The sequence below is a fragment of the Elaeis guineensis genome, chromosome 2 (assembly GCF_000442705.2).
Source record: "Elaeis guineensis isolate ETL-2024a chromosome 2, EG11, whole genome shotgun sequence".
Taxonomy (NCBI): Eukaryota; Viridiplantae; Streptophyta; class Magnoliopsida; order Arecales; family Arecaceae; genus Elaeis; species Elaeis guineensis.
This window is the reverse complement of record NC_025994.2, coordinates 20784297-20793605: the sequence shown is the minus strand read 5'-3', so window position 1 is coordinate 20793605 and position 9309 is coordinate 20784297. Positions and strand designations below refer to the sequence as shown.

General features: G+C 36.4%; 1 long non-coding RNA gene across 1 annotated transcript; it reads right to left on the bottom strand.

Annotated features, from left to right (window-relative positions):
* Positions 1–1049: 1049 nt before the first annotated feature.
* LOC105032627 (uncharacterized) lies at positions 1050–8077 on the bottom strand. Its single transcript, XR_829854.2, has 3 exons — positions 7674–8077; positions 1940–2084; positions 1050–1621 (listed from the first exon to the last, which is right to left on the bottom strand). It is a non-coding gene; the product is annotated as an uncharacterized lncRNA (long non-coding RNA).
* Between the last annotated feature and the right edge of the window lie 1232 nt (positions 8078–9309).

The window sequence follows — 9309 nt, the reverse complement described above, 5'->3', positions numbered from 1 at the left end:
GCATATGAACTATAGTTCAATTCTTGTCACAACTTTATCTACTGCTTTGATTAGTCCATTTTAGTATAAAATCTAGTAAAAATAATATTATTTTTTAGCTAGCAGTTATTATACTTTGATTACGTGTTATTAGCGTTAAATACACCTTTAGGATTTTCAGATTTTACAAATATGATACACGTGTATCTTTGAGAATTTGTGAAAGTATTTAATTATTTATTTTTAAAAAATTATAAGCATTAAATGCATGAAGTCACGAAGAGTTATCTTTTGTCTATATAAATAGATATGAAGTAGGCAAAAAAAAAAAAAAAACAGTGAACAATTTGAAATGAAATTTATGTTTAAATTTCTTTGATTTTAGTGTTCTTTCCCTTCTCCCTCTACTGCTTAGCCCCCATCTTTTTGGGCACCACTTTCTTATTGGGATAAAAATATCAAATCTCAATTGCATAAAATTGTCACAGGATAAATTTGATTTTATATTTTGCCATAGTCTTTGATAAACATTTTTTGATATAGTTTGCTCTTATATAAGATGATTACCTAAAATAGATTCAATTTTTATCAAATCACATGAGATTTTCAAGACAAGCCATGCTTCTAATGGAACTATGATAATTGGGTTAAGAGAGTATAAGCTTTAATATGGTATACATTTCCTGTTTAAATGAAAATCTTCGGCAGTAGAACAAAGAAGCAAAACTATTTTTCAAATGTGGCTCCCTTTTCCATCAAAAGTTCTAAAGAGTGGAAGCATAAATTGTCATGATCGATGCTAGATATATTTTCTTGAACTTGAATGCTTCCACATGATGGACTATCATAATTAATGAATCCATAGATGTACTTAGATATTGTAATTGTACGGATTTCAAGAGCTGAAAAACATTATATGAGAACCTCAGGAGTTGTAAGGTCTTCAACCTTGTTCATCCATCTCTTAAATGATGAGATGTTATGGAAAGGCACAAATTAAAACTCAACTTCCAGTCTCTTCACCGGAAGATTCGATTATACAACATACTTTTGACTGGAGGTAAGTTGGAAACACAAAATTTATGCATCAATCAATGCACTGAATTACGGTAAAGTCACTGATATCTGTACGTAATCACATCTTAGAACGTAATAGAAATTGAATTGCGAAGCATGCACGGCCCTGGAGCACCAATTAAGCCCCAGGATATATTGAATGCGCATCAGTCTGATCAGACTAATGTGCCTCACTTGTTCACATACATATGATAGGATTCTCTGCAGTGTGTGCTTTGCATCATAGAGTGCTGAGCAGGCAGCCATCAAGAGATATATGGCTATCCATGTAAGGCTGCATTTCTTAATCACCATCCATCTCCTGATGGTGACCATCAAGCGCTGCACATCACTTTGGGGTACAAACTGCACACCATAGAGGATCCGTGCTCATGTGCGTCATCTCTTCATCTCTTCTAAAGTCCGTACCTAGATGGGGGCAAATAACAAAACAGCCAATTTAATTATAACCTCTGACGCCAACAGCGGAGGCACTTTTTGAGGTCAGGTCTGTTCCAGGATCTTTGTTGTCAAACCATCTGGAAAGGCATCAGGATACGTCGCTTTTAGGTTCGCTTTCATGCTTCTGCAACTCCAATAGGCCAACAAATTAGCACATGTTCGGATAGAGAAATCTCATGTCAGAACATGTAAAAACACAGGAAGCTATTCATGACAAGAGAACAAAAACATCGCCATCCACCGAGATATCTGAAAAGTGGTCATAGAAGCGTATGGCTCCTGCATCTTACAACCATACAACCAAACAGGACAAAGGATTGTTCAATGACACCATGTACCAATATATTCAACCAAGTCCATCCAATCACACATCTAGAGGCACACAGAAAAAAAAAAAAAAATTGAGCCGAGGGAAGAAAGAGCAACATGGCAAATTGCATACCTTAACTTTGTAAAAAAGTGGTCTAGATCAGGTTTCATAGACTTCAAGAGCCAGGTGTTTCTCGCAAGGTCACCAGATAAGAAAGTGTAACATCATTCTGAATACTCATTAGAATGTGCTATGACTGCATCACTGTCCTCCCAACCTGCAATTGAATGTAGATGTATAAACAAAATGAACTGCTTTCAGGCATTTAAATGATAGTAGAGTAAAATCTTGTCAAACAAGGAAAGCTCAACAATGTAGGCTGAAAACACATGCGACAAAACAAATCGAAATATTCTATTTATCAAAGGAATAGCCCGACAGCCATGGGGACAAGGGAAGTCTACCCCTCACCAAATTCTAAACCATGGAAAGTACTGTTTGCATACAAGTTTCTCCATCAAGGCCAACTATGGCCCAAAGAGTCCAGCTGATTACTCTATGTTCTGCATAGGCATGGATGCCTGGCCAGCTGACAGTTCAACTGGTTCAACCACCGGGTCAGTCCAGTTTTTACAACATTGCAAAGAACTACCTTGTGATACATATGCGTATTCATATGCTAATTTAATGTGGGGGAAAATGCTAATTTAAGTTTCGTAGGAAACATCAAAACAAAATAATAAAGACCATATTGGAGTGAGAGGCGAATATTTACTGCAATACGCCACCAATATGGAGTTTTCTGATCAACCGGAAAGGTATCTCCACTCATAGAAAATGACTGAGATAGCTCTTCCTTACTAACAACCTTTATAGATACTGAACATGAAAAAATATTGGAATTAATTAATCAGATAAATATCATGCTTGGATGATGAAGAACTATCTTCTAAATCTAAAATAATAATTACCTATCACTTGTCAAAAACAATTATTCTGATTCAAAAATCAAATGAGTTTATTGAAATCACAAAAGTTATGAAATGAATAAAATGTCCAGACATCTGAATGCAGAAGCCATATATAAAGATGGCTTTGAAGAGTATCAAACCAAAGACGGTAAAAGTTAAAAGCCAACAATTCCAAAATAAAACAAAATATTACAAGATTGTAGCAAATAAGAGAAGTGGTTCAGAGACTGAATAAAGGTCATCAACACAGAACAGTTATATATATATATATATATATATATATATATATATATATATATATATATATATATAATTCTTCAGCATTTGATCATATGCTCATCACTGCTGATGCTTACCTAATCTAATTATAAAGCAAAAACATAGAATTTGCATGAGAGACAGAGATTACTGGATCTCAGATGGTACAGACATCTCAGCTAACCAAGCCTTGCCCTTCATTTTGTCTTAAACAATGCCTTAAGTCCAAGTACTTGGGATGCACATTGGCTATACTAGCCAAATTGAGAGTAACCCAAAAACTTAGAAATAGAGTGCAAACTCTAGACACACTCTTGGAAAATTAACAAATGAGCCTAAGCCAAACTGGGTGGGCGCAGCATGATTCAAGCTCAACATATTCTTTGTGTGCGCGCGCACGTGCACGTACACATATATACACATATATACATGCATACCTACATGCATAATTAACAAAGTAACAAACTAGAAGGATAATGTCCAAAAAACAGATTTATTATAGATTGATAGTTATAGGTTATATAGTATTAAGATCAAGCAAATCTGACATCTATGTACAGTAACCTAATTTTGAGTTGAAAGCAAGGTTCGTTGGCTCGGTACCAGACCCCGTACCATTGCCATCACATTATAATATTGGTATGAAGTATGGTATGGTTAGGTTTGGTTTACCAAATGTCAATATGGTACTATACAGTATATCGGTTAATTACAGGTACAACATGATATGCCGGATGTACCAACCAATATGGCAAACTTTGGTTGAAAGCCTGGGAGACAAACCAAGCTTGAGCCTAGTTAGAAACAAAAGAAGAAAGTATGATGCTAGTTTTGAATGCTTGCATTAGAAAAAGCATAGCTTACTTCAACTTGTAAATGCACCATTCCCTCATAATTGTAGCTTAAAAGTATGTCTACACAAGAAATAACCTTGGAAATAAGCAAGACTATAATAGCAAATGGAGAACAAGGATAAGCCAGAGAAATCAAAACAAAATCTGACCAACAATGACCACAAAGACTTTTTGGAACAAACTCCTCACATCCCTCCTAAGGAATTAGGACACTCACGTATGAGAACTCACAAACCCACCTATGATGCCATGGCCTATGAACTATGATTAATCATGTATTCATCTACATAGTTGTATATGTATACATATTGGAATGTATCCTGATGCAATGTATACTCAACTTCTCATCCACCAGATCAACTGATTATCTGCAAAGCTGCTTTCCTTCTTCAGGCAGCAGCACTTTTTCCTTACTAAAAAGAACTTCTTAACACCAAACTATCATTGACAATCTTGTCCATCCATCAAACTAAATAATGCTGGGTTCATCAGAATATTCAGTGCAAATGATCCATGTATCTAGATATTAGATTGGGACTACAAACATCACAAATTACACAAAATATTCCCCCGTAAGATTTTCAATCCTTGATCACAACCATCTAATTAATATCAGTCACGGACATTGACCATTTACCTGACTAGCCTTTAGGCTGGCCTTAAGATCTATACATTTTATTACATGAGCAATGCCCAAATCAAACATAAGTTTTCTCATGCTCTTGTACATATCTTAATGATATCTTCTTTCAGGCCGTCGAAGTTTTGAGTTCGTAAAATAGTAAACCATGAGTTAAGGTTGCACAAAATTTTGTTCTTCAATAGGTTTAATCAAGCACATCAAACTTTCAAAATTTGGTGCCCCAACACTACATACAATGGTAGCATGTTGCTAATAACTAGATGTATAGGATTCTTAAGTTTAGTGATGAGAATAATGAGAATATGTGAAAGCCCATGTAGGCATATGTTTAGTCCCACACTAGTTGTGCACTGGGAAAGATTTTGGGCATTCATACAAAGCCAAAGAACCAAAATAACACCTTCCAGCTTATCCTTTTTGGGTGAAGGCCTAGGTCACTACAAATGGTATCAAAACAAACTCAGTCTATGGCCCACATAGACCAGAGAACACTACATCATGGGTCTTTTTTTGGGCTGACTACAGACCAACCATGGTGTTTCTGATTGGATTTGAACTCTTAGCCTAATGAAGACATCAAGACTTAAACAGGAAGAGTATATGATAGCCCCTGAACATGTGCTTAATCGCATATTATTGTATGCTATGGGAGATCTTGGGTACTTATACAAGGCCAAGTAACCCAAATAATAACTTTTGGCATCATTTAGGAAAGGGTTCATGGTTGTTATAAAATATATCAAGAAAGGCAAGGATTGTTGATGTAAGACGAAGATGAGAATCATGCTTGTGATGACTTCACATGGGCTCTACTAGTAAAGAGACCGACAGTGGGCACCTAAGAACAATATTCATAATAACCAAAGCAAGTGGCTAACATTTACTAAATTAAAAGCTTCCACTAATAAGCTTCATGTTCAGCCCAATTACATGACGAGCAAGAAAGAAGAATAACTACCCCAGAAAGAACAAATAAGCACAAGAAAAGAAAAGAGAAAACAGTATATCAGATCTCTAGGTGATAGAATCTAGTATAATAATAAAGCATCAATTAACTTGTTCCTTGGAAGTGCGTCTACTGTTCTCTCAAAGTATGCCAACAAATAACCTTACAAATTGTCTGCTATACTCCTAAGAAGGTAACTGTGCTCCAAATCCAGACATGAAATTGACAACAGGGAAACATATCAGCCTTGATTTTTCATTAAAAAAAAACTCAAATGCAATGGCCCTAAAATTGGGTTGAAGGGCAACACCAGTTTCTTAAGTAAAGACCACTTCATTTCAGAATTCATTCTTAGGAGCATGGTGCCGAGAATAATATTGAATCACTAAATACTTAAGCACTCATATCTCATTACAAGCTTTAGTGACAAGCAAATGTAAGTCATAATTGGTGGATATTCTATCTATCATGCATTTTAGCATTAGAAATAATATTCTTCTTTAAAAAATTTCCTACAAGATTAAATAAGTTATGTTGCATATTTAGAAGCTTATATGTTGATCCAATAAAGGCTTTTTAGAAGTTCCTAGAAGGCATAAATGGACAGCTAGGATAGAGTTGGAAGTTCAATTTATTTTGTCTGAGATACACAAATCAGATAAAATTTGAATTTATAATCCATTTTATACCAGGCAATAACGTAGGCAATACAATGGAATCCTTGCAATCATAATGGTGTATATTGACTAGTATAGGATCATACCAATAGGGATGGCAATTATGGCCAACCCACCAGATACCTGATCCAACCTGAATGGGGTGGATTTTGTCCGATCTGATTAAAACCTGGGACAAGTATGGGTTCTAGAAAAAATATCCGAAATAGATTGGGTCGGATACGGATAATGGTATATCCCACCTCGAACCCGACCTAATACAATCTAAATATATATCCCCCTTTCAAAATTATAATGATTTTATATTATTTATATGAACACGACCCGACCCAACCTCTCTTATTTATCCGATCCAATCCAATCTACGTCTCTACTTGATCCAACCCGATCCGACCCAAGGCGAGTACGGGACAGATATGGGTATGAAGTTTCTACTTGCGAGATGGATACAGATATGGATTGATCTGACCCATATCCGATCCATTGCCATCCCTACATACCAATCTATATTGTAAAAAAATTATCATGTATTGTCCCTTAATCTAGTTCCTAAAGTTACCTATCAGATTCTCCAGGAAACCTGAACACTAGACACCTGTGTCCTTTGTCCAACACCAGACAATGTTGATCATTTAATCTGCAATGCTCCTACACCAACCTTTTGCAAAGATAAATTCTTGATTTTGTATAGTTAACTGAGGCCATAAGATACAAGCATTGACAATTTATTTTGCTCACACTTTTGCCTTTTGGTATGAAGCTTACCACTTCAACATCGATTTTTCAATATTTCACACTTTTCACAATCCAACTTTTCCAAGTTTTCTTCCATACCCAACTCATCGGATATAAACACATCATAATCTTCATCAAATAGGGCCTAGACTAATTCTATTCTTGCACTTACACTGAGGATTATTCTCCTTGTACTGACTCACAAAAGCTATGCAACTAAGGAGTGGTGCAAGTAGCACATGGATGTACTCCTAGAAGTACAAAGTCCGACCACAGAGATATTGCAAGGATTCAAGCATTTACATTGATGGCTAGAACAAAAGCAACATTGATCATACAAGTTTCCAGAGTTTGCTTCTATTTGTGATGATTCATATGAGATGGTTCAAGCATTATACTGATCACGAACTCATCCCATCAAGACAATGAGGTATGCGAATATTATATAAGAGTATAAAAGGTATGAATTATGATTGCTAAATGAATCATTGAGTAAGCTCTTAACCAATCAGATCCTAAGGCATTCCAACTCAATTACCAAGGAATTTAACATTGTCCAATTTCCTTTATAGACTTCAATCGCTTTCTAAGATTCTTTTTCCCACTTCCAACTAGATAGAAGTCTACTCCATCTGTAATATTGGACTCAGACCGCATTTTATGGCACGTCAAAAATATCCCAATTTTTGTATAACCCCAATGCCCAAACAAACCTAATTGGAACCGAGATTGGATCCCTACTGAAAATTTAAAATTTAAAGGATAGAAGAAGAAAAATTTACTTGATGCTGAACTAACTCGACGGATTCGACCTCCTCGCCGGGTTTGGAACTGCTGTGAGCCCTCCTCCTCGTCTCCCTCTGCTCCTCCCGCATCTCCCCCCTCCTTTCTCCCTTCCTCTCAGCCCCAACGAACCATATAACAATTTGCAAATCGGAAAAACCCCGCCGTTGCCTCTCGGAAAGCATATCTCAGCCGTCCATCTAGTGAGGCCCCTGGATAGCACTTGTCCGTTTCCAACGCGTTTCACTCATAACATTGAGAAAAGATGAGATAATTCCAAATTAAAATTAAAACCCTATAAAAAGCCCCGGTGCTGGTGAATTATTAGATCCGGGGAGCGAATCGCACCGAGCTCCAGCTTTGAGAGCGGTGGAATAGACGAATACGAATGCTCTAAATTAGAGATAATAATTTTAGCCAGTTTATCAAATACATGATTTAATCCGATTTAAATGAAATAAATTTTATTCAATTTGATTAAAATTTGAAATATATATAAATTTTTAAAAAAAATAATGATATGTCCCAATATAAATCTAATTCGATATAATTTTAATATATATTTTTTAAAATTATAATAATTTTATATTATTTATATATATTTAATATATATTTTTATTTATTTAATTTTATTTAATTTAAAATGAATATGAAATGAGTATGAATAAAAAAATTTTATTATATAAATATAGATGGGTCCAATCCATATAAAATCCACTACCATCCCTGCCCTAAATTCTCCTTCGAAGGGATATATGATGATGATCCATTCCCTCCCTCCGTCCCCATTTAAGCCACCGGGATTCCAGCCGGCGCCCAACCAGGTCCTGCTGCCCGCCCCCGGGCCCACGCCGGTCTTATCTCATGACCCACGGAGATGATATCAGGTACAGAGAGAGATAAAGGAGAGAAGAAACAAGGGAGGAGTTGATGCTGGGCTGATTCGCTGCAGCGGATGCAGATTGGGGAAAAAGCTGGAGGGCAAAAGGAAAGCCCATACCTTTAGGTACAGATAGAGAGGCTCGAAAACCATTGCTTCTCTCCCCTACTGCTTCGGTACAGAAAGTACTTTTAGGCCGCGTTTGGATGGGAATGAGTCGGGATAACCTCCTATTCCTAGGGATCTCTCTCTCATATCATAAACCAACTACATTTTTTTTAAAATTTTTTATTCATTCTTAAATACGAAAAAATAGAAAGTAATTTTGTGTCACTAAATCCAAAATATAGTAAATGTTTTCTGTCCACTTATCTTTTTATCTGAAGTTTGAAAAATAATTATCACCCAAAATAAACCGATCCTCTTTACCTACCCGAACTTTTTATTGTTCCGTTCAAATTTATTCTGCAACCAGCCAGTCTTCAGCACGCCTCAAAGACTTCCAGCAAACACGCCTCATTGCCTAAGCGTAGCTCGGCTCCGTACCGTCTCTTAGTAGATTTATCGGTACCCGTAGATTACAATCACCGCATGCATGAGCATAATCCATGTTGCATGCATGCATGCCATGGCATGAATAAGTAAAATGACTACCCAGCCATGGCCCACAGTGGCAGTATCGTAATTTTGAAGAACGGAGGGGGCATTGGCAGCGGGGACTTCATACGCATGCGTCTGTGCCTGGCGCGCCTGAC